The 13338-nt window shown below is 42.8% G+C and overlaps 1 pseudogene; it reads left to right on the top strand.

Moving 5' to 3' along the window:
- Positions 1-3180: 3180 nt before the first annotated feature.
- LOC122685755 overlaps positions 3181-13338 on the top strand; it is a 31273-nt pseudogene continuing 21115 nt past the window's right edge.

The following is a 13338-nucleotide window of genomic DNA, read 5'->3' as shown; positions in this document are numbered from 1 at the left end:
ACACTCAACCACACCAACACACCTCCGGCATCTAGGAGAGAGGCCTGGGACAGTCTCTAGGCCACAGGTCACACAGAGAGCCGTGCCTGCCAACGCCTTCACCCTGCACTTCCAGCCTCCAGACCTGTGGCTTGTCTCCATCATCAATTTAAACGTGATACAGCTCCCAGCACAGGGGAGCACCCAACAAATGTTTACAGAATGACTGGGTCCAGAACTCCTGGCCCTTTCATTCACGCTGTCCCCAGGAGTCCTAAGCCAAGCCTTTAAAAGGCAGCCTGAGCTGTGAACCTTGATCACTCATTCCACACCCTCAGGAGAATTCCTCCTGTGGTTGCTCCTGACAATTTCAAAGTCTGGTCTCTTTGATTTTCTAACAATCAATCATCTCTTCAGCTTCTGATCCTTAGGTGAACTGTCCCCAGCTTAGCCCTTGACTACCCTTTCTCACCACACTGGCCGTTCTCTGCCTTGAATTTCCAAGCACAAACTCAGGTCCCCTGCATTCCAGTATCTGCTCTGATAGGCTACTTCTCTGCTTCTCTGCCTGACCTCAATGATCTCACAGTGAATCACCACTCCTACAGCCAAGGATAAAACTCAGCAAACTGATGAGGGTTGAGAGCCTGCATCTTACGACAAGCTGGCCTAAAATCTCTTTACTCTGGACTCCTTTAGTTCTGTTATCATTGATTGAAAGTGTGGGTGGGGATTAATTCCATACTTAAAAAAAAAAACAACTGTATATAATAAATATTATAAGAAGCACAGACCTGTGCAAGAATATGGCTGCAAAGGATAAATTCTAATTTTCTTCTTGGCTCAGAACACCAAATACCTTCCACCAAACACCTTCCTACTGCCAAAGGGAAGAAGTTTAGATTTGTATTAAGTATCTGAGGGAATCACACTAATGGGGTGGGGGGACGATCCTGAATCTCTAGTAACATCAGTAACTCCAGTTTTATTTCATAATTAACTATTGCTTATAACTTAGTTAATTTTAAAAGTTAGAGCTTCTTGAGCTAATTTCTAGAAACATTCAGAGGCAACACTTTTCTAAATAGGTAACCTCACAAAGATTCTTAATTGCATATATGAATTAACTAAGGACATAATTTTCCTTAAAAGTTGCCATACAGTTTTTCTAGCCAAAACCATCAGCAGGCTGAGTTCTTAGGTTTGCTTAGAACCTTGTTGTTGCTGCTGCTGCTGAGTCGCTTCAGTCGTGTCCGATTCTGTGCGACCCCACAGACGGCAGCCCACCAGGCTCCTCTGTCCCTGGGATTCTCCAGGCAAGAATACTGGAGTGGGTTGCCATTTCCTTCTTCAAGAACATTGTTACTAGTCATAATAACAGCTAAGAGTCACTGAGTACTTTTGTAAGATCAGGCCACTGTGCTGATAAGCCTCAAAGATTCTCTGATTTAATCCCGCTTACAGCCCTGTGAGCAAACTGATGCACAGCAAGATTAAGTAACTTCATTAAGTGGGATTTAAACCACTTGAGGTCTCTGAATCCAGAATTCCATCATTGCCTTTTGGGTTTCCAGCAGCTTTACTAATATATTCCCTTGTGTTCCTAAGCTAGGGGCTTCCCCAGTGGCTTAGCAAGTAAAGAATCTGCCTGCAAGGCAGTAGATTCAGAAGATGCAGGTTCGATCTCTTGGTTGGGAAGACCTGCCATTTCCTGGAGAAGGAAATGGCAACCCACTCCAGTATTCTTGCCTGGAAAATCCCATGGACAGAGGAGCCTGGCGGGTTACAGTCAATAGGGTCCCTAGAGTCAAACATGACTGAGCACGCAAGCTGGGGGCATAAACATTTTCCTAGGCTATCTCATCCTGCTGTTGCCAGGACCTAGATAAGGGCAAAAGGGACTCCAAGATCAAACTATTATGTCTAAGAAAGCCTTTGGCAGAGGGTCAATACTCACTCATTCAGGAAGAACTCAACAGTGTTTACCAAATGAATGAATCCAGTTGGGAATTTGGTTAAAAAAAAATGACTTTTAATACCCATTTAAGAATTTAAAAAGAAAGGGACTGTTTACAAATCTCTCATTAAGGGCTCCTATGGAAGCCTGTGTATTCCATTTTGATGCTTCAGAAGAGAGAAATCACAGAGAAAACTGTGGAGGGTGTGGGGAGGAGGATTATTCTATCAGAAAAGCGGGACAAGGTGCAGCCCCAAGTCCTGAATCTCTTTGGATCTACACTTCCAACCTAAATCTAAAATGGACAGTCAGAGGGCCCAAGGGAAGAGGAGACAGTAAAATTTGAGGAGATCCTCAGGGTGGTTCCTGCAAAGTTTGCATCAACACTGAATCCTCACTCTACAATACTCTGGTTGCGACTTCCCTGGTGGTCCCAGGCCTTCCCGTGAAGGCTGCTTGGGTAAGATTGGGTTAGATGAGGGAAGTAAGATCCCACCTGCCCTGGGAAACCCAGCCCACCAGGCCACAGCTGCCCAGCCCAGGAGCCGGGGTGCCCGTGCTCTGCTACAAGAGAAGCACCCCCCCACAACATCAAGAAGACTAGGGTAACTAGAGACAAGCACCCACGGCCGACAACCAGAGAAAGACGTGCACTTGGCAGAAACAAAGAATCTAAAATGAGGTTTTAAAACTGTAAAACTCTCAGGTCTTGGAGACAGAGGCTCTGCAAATCACCAGTCCACTTTGGTGACCTGCCAGGAGAGGGTCTACAGTCTGCACTGCTGAAAGCAGAGCTTCGCGTCGGATTGGTCACGGTGCCAAGCCAGCAGGCGGCCTTCCTCCAGGAACTGAGCAGGGCAGACTAAGAGCCTTCCACCAGCCCCTCGCCTGGATCCAGGCAGCTCCCCAGTCAATCCGCCACTTTCTTCTGTGACTCCAGCTGCAGAGTCAGGAATCTGACTGGATTTTGAATCCTGGTTAAGGCTGCAATGCTGGAGGGCCAGGTTCCCGCACTGCCTGCGCCAAGACTGATGACCAGGCCGCAGGCGCGGTCAGGACCTAGACCAGGATGGAGGCGAGGCCAGGGGCGGAGGCCAGCAGATGGGCATGACAAGGGGAGGTACCAAAGGCCGCGGGGCAGGAAGGGGCATGTATGTTGCCACTGCCAGTGGACTTTGCCAGTCCTGCCATCTGCCGCAGCCGGTTCCTAACCACATTCAAACAACACCTGCAGACCAGGGCTTCCCTGGTCTCTCCTGCTCCTCACACCAGACTCAGACTAGGGGACAGAGGAGGCGACCTTTTCAGGGCAAGATTTAGGAGGAACGACTGAGGTGGATCCTTAGCTTTCCTAGTCTTCAACTACCAAAAGAGGGGCTTGGTGCTTGGAATCGATAATGAATTACACACGGCTCGTCATGGCTAGGAGTGCAGCCAGAAACTCTTCTGCCCTTCGAGTCACTGGTGAGTTGGGGTGCAGCTCTCTGCTAGAAGGGAGGGGTCCTTGCAGAGCTGCTCCAGGTCTGAAGCCGGCTCTACGCAGACTTGGGACAGGCACTGCCCGCGCTCTCAGAGAACTCAGCTGGAACTGGCGCGAGGGCAGTGAATCTGCAACAGAGAGAGGCCAGGCCGCGGGCCTGGTTAGAGACCAGGGGGCTCTCCTGGGCGCAGGGGTCAGGGTTCAGCACAGCCTGCAGGCACGTGCAGAGTGGGAGGGCGGGGACACAGGACAGAAGGGGGTGTGGGAGCCTGGCAGGCAGGGAGGGCCTAGTGGAGGAGGGTTTTCTGTTACTGTGGCCTCTGCTTTGGCCGGATGATCAGTTGGCCTTCTCAGTGGCACGTGTTGATTCCTCAATTCCTCCACTACTGAGGTCAGTCCAGACAAAGTCATCTTCTATGTTTCTTTCAGACTAGCATTCTTTCACTAGACATCATTACACTGTAAAGTTTTATTGACTTTAATGAAACATACTGACCATCTCGGTTTACAAAACACATGTTTCTTACTCTCTCCCCTTTGTTGAAGGTGAGAAACTGGGCAAGGCACTGAAATCTGTCCTCTGCTTGGCAACTGGGGCAAACCCCAGCATGCTCCCTTTCAAGACTGCGGTTATCACTGCAGAAAATGGAAACCCATCCAATTTAATGAACAGATGATGAAGAGAGCACTGCAGTATTCTCAGAGTGCTGGGTACTGATCAGTAGTTCAGCCGCTAAGTCATGTCAACTCTTTACGACCCCATGGGGTGCAGCTTGCCTGGCTTCCCTCTCCTTCACTACCTCCCAGAGTTTGCTTAAACTCATGTCCACTGAGTCAGTGATGCTATCCAGCCATCTCATCCTCTGTCGCCACCTTCTCTTCCTGCCCTCAATCTGATCAGTAGATAATTTAACTTAGTTGGTTCATTTTCATGAGCAATATTCTGCAGCCAGCTAATAAATGACTATGTCGTTTTTTAACTGGATATTCAACAGTTAGGAAGGTTTGGGGGAAGAGTTGTTCAAGAAATATTAAGAGCAGGAATGATACTGACTGCTTAACACTCCTCAGTGCCTGCTTTTCAACCTTAAAAGGAGTCACCTGGAGAAGGAGAAGTTTTCAAAAGGAGGTACCATTTGAGCTGAGACTGAAAAGAAAGAAAGACAGAAAGAAGATAAACTAGGAGAAGAATCAGGGGAGAAGAGAAGAGGAAAAAGATGATCCAGAAAACACTTTAGGGCCTAGGGAATTTTTCACTAATTATACTCCTATTCTAACAGGCAGCTATGGAAACACACTGCCCACAATTTAGATGTGTTTAACTTCATAAAGGAAACAGAACAAATATTACAAGGCTTTCTTTAGCTGGTCTTCTTCCAGTGATGAAGAGTAACTTACAGAATGTCTATTAATTATACTTTATCAGAGTCTGTTTCCTCTGTGATTGAAGGATTAATACACACTGGGAACATAACAACAGTATTGTACATAATATATATCTAGGCTTTTCTTTCTGTGATGCAAACAACTTACTGAACCCAAACTTCTAGGTATCCTACAAAAATCTCCCTAAGAAAAACAAAAAATCATATACACAGTGAATTCTCTAACGTAAAAGAAAAAGTAGAGGCTTTGCAATAAGAAAGCAGTAGATTCAAGTCTCAACTCATTAAACCACCAGCTGATGAACTTTATGTGGATTTCTTAATCATTAAGTTTGTTGCCTTATGTTTTAAGTAAGATATTAATATCAGCAAAAAGCATTTAAGGATTTTTAAACTGAATGTATAAAGTCCCTGGTATGAAGCCACCTGAAGAAGGAAATGGCAGCACACTTCAGTATTCTTGCCTGTGAAATCCCATGGACAAAGAAACCTGACAGGCTACAGTCCATGGAGTCGCAAGAGTCAGACACAACTTAGCAAGAAAACCACCACCACCATAAAACTACCACATGGTTTCTGTCTACTACTATTATGATTTTCACTACTGTCAATTTTTAAATGCATTTTATGCTTAGAATCCCAGAGCTGTTATCCTGGCTAAAACAGTTACAAGTAAAATTGCATAATCCGCCCACCATCCATTATGCACCCAGTCAAGGGCAGATGGACATATGCGTCACATGTGGCAGCCAACAAGGTCTCTGTAAGGTAAGAGTTGGGCGGAAGGGCACCCATGGAAAGAATCTAACATGTGCACCCATATTGCCATCTCTCCCTTAACCACAGAGCAGCATGTCTTATGGGATAGCAAGTCTTCACCTAAATCATAAGTGGAACTTGAAGACATTCACCAACATGATTCCTCTTAAACAGAGAGCCCAGAGCTCTGAGTCCTTAGGACAACGTTTCCTGCAGCTTAGTGAGCTCCGATCAGTTTCATGTGGCTCAGAGATGCAGGCTAATTTGAGTTAGGCTGTGGTTATATTCGTATGACTTTTAAATTCTTCGAGGGTGTGTCGTGACCCTCCTGAGATGAGGCCTCATCCCTTTGCATGTCTGCTGCTGTCATCGTCTGTACCAGTGGCCTCCTGCACCCCATCTCCCTCTCGGCCACGCTTCTACAGATCTGAGGATGCGTCTGCGGCTGTGGCTGACTTCTCTCCTGGGCTGGCGTCTTCTCTCTCTGTCTCCCTCTCGGCCACGCTTCTCCAGATCTAAGGATGCATCTGTGGCTGTGGTTGACTTCTCCCCTGGGCTGGCGTCTTCTCTGTCTCCCTCTCAGCCCTGCTTCTCCAGATCTGAGGATGCGTCTGTGGCTGTGGCTGACTTCTCCCCTGGGCTGGCATCTTCTCTCTCTGTCTCCCTCTCGGCCGCGCTTCTCCAAATCTGAGGATGCATCTGTGGCTGTGGCTGACTTCTCCCCTGGGCTGGTGTCTTCTCTGTCTCTCTGTCTCCCTCTCGGCCACGCCTCTCCAGATCTAAGGATGCATCTGTGGCTGTGGCTGACTTCTCTCCTGGGCTGGTGTCTTCTCTGTCTGTCTTTCATTCTTTCTGTTTGTCTCCCTCTCTCTCTGCCTCGCTCCTGGGTTTCAGGAAGTCCAAAGTGGTAACCATCGCTAGGTATTCCCCAAACAAGAGACTGCACATACAGTTCTCAGTTTCATCTATTTCTTTTCTTTTTCATGAATAATTAGTTCTGGATAAAACTCTAATTCAGTCTTTACCTCTAGATTAAAGCCTGACTCTTGTTTATATCAAGCCTGAGTAGCTTTTTGCTCCTTTTTTATGTAAATGTGAAAGACATAATCTGGTGAGTTTCAATGAATTTTAGTTAAATTATTATTATTACAGAATAATATATTAAAGTAATAAGACTTTACATTTTCCCCCTCTTTTTGGACTTAATGAGAAAAAAATAAAAGGATTAGCTGTTGTTTGAGTCTTTTTCTTGAAAACAAACATTTGTGATGCCCCAGAATAGTAGGAGAAAAAGTTCTTTTCAGTGAAATTCTTTTCTTAGGAAGGTATACTGCAAGCCTTTTTTTTCCCCTAGAAAGATGCACAAGAAAGTTTCTTCTTTGTCCGTCTCAATATTTGTCATATCGAAGAGGAAGACGGCATAGGTGGCCAAATACACCAGTAACTCATTGGCTTATCACCATACTGCTACCAAGATCTCCTGGGAATCTGCTTTAATCTTTCTTCCATTTTGTTCTCCAGGAAGATATTATTTTAGATGCCCATGTCTCAGATAATAAACAGCCCTCCCTCCTCATTTAGGATACTGGACTTTCTCAGGTCCCTCATCAACATGAGAAACGTTTGTGATGAGGTTTTTCATCTGACACCTGGATAATACAAAAGCCGCCCTAGTGACTCATTTGGTCCCTGGAGGTCCTGTGTGCTTCCCAGGCAGCTCAGTGGTAAAGAATCTGCCTGCCAGTTAAAGAGATGCAGGTTTGATCCTTGCGTCGGGAAGATCCCCTGGAGCAGGAAATGGCAACCTTGCCTAGAAAATCCCATGGGCAGATGAGCCTGGCAGGCTACAGTCCATGGAGTCACAAAAGTCAGATACGACTTAATTACTACACAACAACAATAATAACAAAGGAGGTCCTGTAAATCCTGAATCAGTTAGAAACTTTTCAGAGAAGGACACTGTTTTTGTCTTAAAATGCCAAAAGCTCTTAAGGAATAGTGAATGGATCATCTGAGGCCATATCAGGAAACTAAAGTCAGATCTTCTGTCTCAATGGATAATGGCCATGCTGTTTATCAAGAGCTCTGGGTTGTTAAAATGATACAGAGGAGACTCTTGACCTGGGGACTGTGAAACATCCCAGGGCAGGGAAGGACAGTTCTATGAGTGCTAAGTTGCTTCAGTTGTGTCCAACTCCTTGCCAACCCATGGACATAGCCTGCCAGGCTCCTCTGTCCACAGGATTCTCCAGGCAAGAATACTGGAGTATTCTTGGGCATGGGTTGCCATGCCCTTCACCAGGGCATCTTCCCCACCCAGGTATCAAACCAGCATCTCCTGTATCTCCTGCATTGGCAGGTGGGTTCTTTACCACTAGGGCCACCTGGGAAGCCCATGTTTCTGGGACTTCTGCAAACTTAGTCATCATGGTGGACTAGCACTTCCATAAGGGTAAAAACGATACCATTATTCTCATCACTTTATCTCCATCCTTTACACAGGTGTGGCTTCTAGCAAATATTTTAAATTTTTACAAATAAGGAATAAGTGAATTTTAGGAGCCAAATCAGTTATGTTTTGTTTTTCAACCTAGAACACAGGTTGGCAAACTATGGCTTGACAGCGAAACCAGCTCTTGTCTGATCCTGTAAGTAGAGCGTTACTGGAATTCAGCCACACCATCAGCTTACACACTGTCTATGGCTGCATTCTCACCATGGAAGCAGAGATGAGTAGTGGCAACACAGACACTGGGGCCACAGAACATGTCCCATCTGGCATTGGGAAAACTTCCCAATGCCTACTCTAGAATACTAGTGAGCTCAAACTTAAAAAAAAAAAAAAAGTCGTGGGGGTTTCTATGACTGGAAATCATACTCTCCAAGCTAACCTGTGCCTCTTTTGTTAGGTGTTTGAAATGATCGTTAATCCTGGAGATAATATCCTCATAAATGAACATAATTATTCAGGAACAATTCATGCCGTGAGTACACATTCTTACAAAAGGCTACTCTCTCTCTTATAATAAATAAGGAGAAAACACCACAACTTTAGAATTATCTGTCCACTGAAAAATAAAATAGCATATTTCTTCTGTAACAGAATCTTTAGCACATGCAAAATATGTCAAATGTATACACCCTCTATGTATATACGTCTTTGACAGTCTAAATGTAGAGGTGCTAAAATTGGATTGTACAAAATCATGTCCAGATTTCTTATTATTTCACTTGAAATGTGACAATTGACAAAGACTTTTTTTATTACCATCTGTATTCCCACAAGTCAGTGTATAAGCATATGTCAGTATAGCTGAAAACTAATATGTTAAGTCTAGTACTCTCACATCCGGTGTTAACTGATGGCTCCTAATATCCAGAGTAAGGAGGCAGATCATCTGCTCTGCAGGGCCCTGGTCAGGACACAGCACTGTCTGGGGCACAATACTTTTGAGTCGATGTAAACACAGACTGGAGCACAGTCAGAGAGAAGCAAAGAGTGAACAACAAATTGGAAACACACAATGAATGGTTTTAGGAACTACTCTATTTCCCGGAAAGAGAAGACTCCATAGGGACAAGACGATTGTCCTCAACTACATTAAAGTTAGCCATGTCACAGAGGAGTTAGCTTTGTCTGTGCACGTCCTTAGGTTGACGTAACTGGAACCAAAGGGTGGAAACTACAGGGAAGCAATGTCCTGTCAGTGTAACTTTCTAACCACAGCCTTACCAGCCCTCTGAGGAGGAGAGCAGGCCCATCACTGCAGGCGCTCAAAGTAACTCATGGCCACCTCACACAGATGCTAGCAAAGTAATTCCAGCTTAGACTAGGTGACTTAATGAGATGATGCTTATGTTTTACTGATCTTATTTTCATGGATTATCTTTTTTCTAATTTAATATTGTCTTTGTAAAAATGAATATGTATAAAGCAATTAGCTTATCTTGATGAAAGGCATATTTCCTCAACACTCCTAAGTAGAGGTAAAATTATTTATAAACACTGCTTTTCTAATGAACAAACTGAAACGGAAATTAAGAAAACAATTCCATTTATAATAGCACCCAAAAGAATAAAATATCTGTAAATAAATCTAACAAAATAGGTGAAAGACTTCCACATTAACAGCTATAAAACATTGATGAAAGAGATTAGAGAAGACTCCCATAAACAGAAAGCCATCACCTTCTCTTGGATTGGAAGACTTAATACCATTCAGATGTTGATATTACCAAAGCTAAACACACATTCCACACAGTCCCTATCAAAATTCCAATGGGTCTTTTTGCAAAACAGAAAAGCCAATCCTCAAATTCATATGGGATTGGAAGATGTCTAAACAGCCAAAATATTCCCGAAAAAGACCAAAGTTAGTGGACCCATGGTTCCCAATTTCAAACCAACTGCAAAGCTATAGTAATCAAAATCAGGTGGTACTGGCATAAGTATAGACAGATAGTCCAATGAAATAGAACTGAGAATCCAGAAATAAACCCTACAGCTGTGGCCAATTGATTTTGACATGGGTACAACTCAATAGGGAAAAAAAAATCTCTTCAATGAATTGTGCAGGAATAACTGGATTTCCATATACAAAAGAAAGAGATCAGAACTTTACCTCACCCTATATAAAAATGTAACTCAAAACGGATAAAACACTTAAATATAAGAGCTAAAACTATAAATTCTTAGGAGAAAGCATAATGGCAAATCTTCTCGACTTTGGATTTGGCACTAAGACATAACAACAAAAATACAAGCAACAACAACATAAATATAGATGAACTGGACTTCATCAAAAATTAAAATATTTTCAGCATCAAAGGACATTATGAAAAAAGTGAAAAGACAGCCAAGAGAGTAGGCAAAAACACCTGCAAATCATATATATGATAGGAGCTCAATATCCAGAGTCTATAAAGACCTCCTACAACCTAATAACAAAAGACAAAGAAATTAATTTAAAAATAGACAAAGTACTTGAATAGACATTTCTCCAAGGAAGATATATAAATGGCCAATAAATACATGAAAAGATGCTCAATGTCACTAGTCAATAGAGGAAGGAAAGTCAAAACCACAATGAGATACTACTTCACACCAACCAGGATGGCTATTATATTTTTTAATGGAACATAGCAAGTAACAGAAACTGCTGGTGAAAATGTACATTGCTGGTTAAAATGCAAAATGGTGTAGCCTGTAAACTGGTGTAAACTGTAAAAAACTGTTTATCAGTGCCTCAAAATTTTACTCCTAGTATATACCGAAAAAAACTGAAAAACTGGGGTTAAACAGAAATGTAAATGTTCATAGTAGCAATATAATAGCCAAAATATGGGTGCTGCCCAAGTGTACATCCGTGGATGAATAAATGTGGTCTATCCATACAATGGAATATTATTCATCCAGAAAAAGGAAGGAGGTTCTGATACCTCCTACAACATGGATAAACCTTGAAAACATTATCCCAAGTGAAAGAAGCCAGACACTAAAGGACAAACACTGTGTGATTCCGCTTATATGAAATATCTGAAATAGGCAAATTCACAGAGACTGAAAATTGATTACAGGTTACAGGAACCAGGGAGAGGTGAGGGAGGTGGAAATGGGGGGTTCTTGCTTAATGGGTACAAGGGGTCTATTTGTAGTGATGATAAGATTTGGAAAAATAATAATGGATATACACATTGTGACTGTAGTTAATACCACTGAATCCCTCACCTTAAAATGGCAAATTTTTATTATTTATGTATTTGGTCATAATTTTAAAAACTAAGTTAAAATAATTGCCTTTTCTTAGTGAGTGGATACTCCTTAGGCATAAGATTACACAATGCCTATAAATATAAAACTTGTGTCTATGTAAATTGCTCACGTGCACACACAGAGAACAATGCCAGGCTGTGAGGGAATATGCTGATGGTCCGTATTGTTTATTTCATGATCCAATATTGACTTCTTGCATTCATGTTTGGTGGCTCAGACTGTAAAGAATCTGTCTGCAATGCAGGAGATCTGGGTTTGGTCCCTGGATCGGGGAGATCCCCTGGAGAAGGGAATGGTAATCCACTCCAGTATTCTTGCAGAGGAGCCTGATGGGCTACAGTCCATGGAGTCACAAAGAGTCAGACACAACTGAGCACAACAACAGCAACAAATTATACAATCTAACCTGACCCCAAGCTTAAGACAAGTTTAACATGAATAAAGACTGAGCAGCTAACACTTTCACTCTCATACATCATCTGATTTTTAAGTCTACGGCCTTTTAAGTTTACCATGGTGCAGTCTGGATAACTCCCATTTAGTGAATAATTTTACATTTGACTGCTAAGAAAGTGTTTGCTTATCCTCTGTAAAAAGTTTTTTCTGAGACCCTCACTCAATTATTGTTATTTTTAAATTTTTATTGAAATATAGTCTATTTTCAATGTTGTCTTAGTTTCAGATATACAGCAAAGCAATTCAGTTATATATATAAATATTTTATAGGGCTTCCCTGGTGGCTTAGAGGGTAAAGCATCTGCCTGCAATGAGGGAGACCAGGTTCAATCTCTGAGTCAGGAAGATCCCCTGGAGAAGGAAATGGCAACCCACTCCAGTACTCTTGCCTAGAAAACCCCATGGACGGAGGAGCCTGGGAGGCTGCAGTCCATGGGGTCGCAAGCTTTCAGATTATTTTCCACTATAGGTCATTACAAGGGGTTCAATATATTTACCTGTGCTATAAGTTCTTGTGGGTTACCTATTTTATATATAGTAGTGTGTATATTTTAATCCCAAACTCCTAATTTATTTCTCCCCTCCTCTTTCCCTTTAGTTTGTTTTCTATGTCTGTGATATCTATTTCCTTTGTAAATATGTTCCTTTGTATAATGTTTTAGATTCCATGCATAAATAATATCAAGATATTTCTCTTTCATCATCTGACTTACTTCATATGATAAACTGTAGGTCCATGCATGTTGCTGAATATGGCATTATTTCATTCTTTTTCATGGCTCAGTAATATTCCATTGTGTGTGTGTATACCACATCTGTGGGTGGTACTAGCGGTAAAGAACCCGGCTGCCAATGCAGGAGATGTAAGAGACACGGGTTCAGTCCCTGGGTTGGGGAGATTCCCTGGAGGAAGGCATGGCAACCCACTCCAGTATTCTTGCCTGGAGAATCCCCATGGAGAGAGGAGGCTGGCAGGCTACAGTCCATAGGGTCACAAAGAGTCAGACATGACTGAAGCGACTTAGCACACACCCATGCACCACACCTATATCCATTCATCTGTCGATAGACTTTTAGGTTGCTTCCATGTCTTGCTATTGTAAATAGTGCTGCAAAGAACATTAGGTGCCTGTATCTTTTCAAATTATGCTTTTCTTCAGATATATGTCCAGGAATGGGATTGCTGGAACATGTGATACTCTTGTTTTCAATTTTTTAAGGAATCTTCACACTGTTCTTCAGAGTGGCAATACCAATTTACTTGCTCCCCAACAGTATAGGAGGGTTCCCTTTCTCCATACCCTTTCCAGCATTTGTTATTTGTAGACTTTTCAGTCATAGCTATTCTGACAGGTGTGGCTGTCACTGCAGTTTTCATTTGCATTTCTCTAATAATTAGTGATGTTGAGCATCCTTTCATGTGACTGTTGGCCATCTGCATGTCTTCTTTGGAGAAATGTATACTTAGATCTGGGCTTCCCTGGTAGCTCAGCTGCTAAAGAATCCACCTGCAATGCAGGGGACCCCAATTCAATTCCTGTGTCGGGAA

This window comes from Cervus elaphus, chromosome 29, assembly GCF_910594005.1.
Source record: "Cervus elaphus chromosome 29, mCerEla1.1, whole genome shotgun sequence".
Taxonomy (NCBI): Eukaryota; Metazoa; Chordata; class Mammalia; order Artiodactyla; family Cervidae; genus Cervus; species Cervus elaphus.
This window is presented reverse-complemented; position numbering and strand designations above follow the sequence as displayed.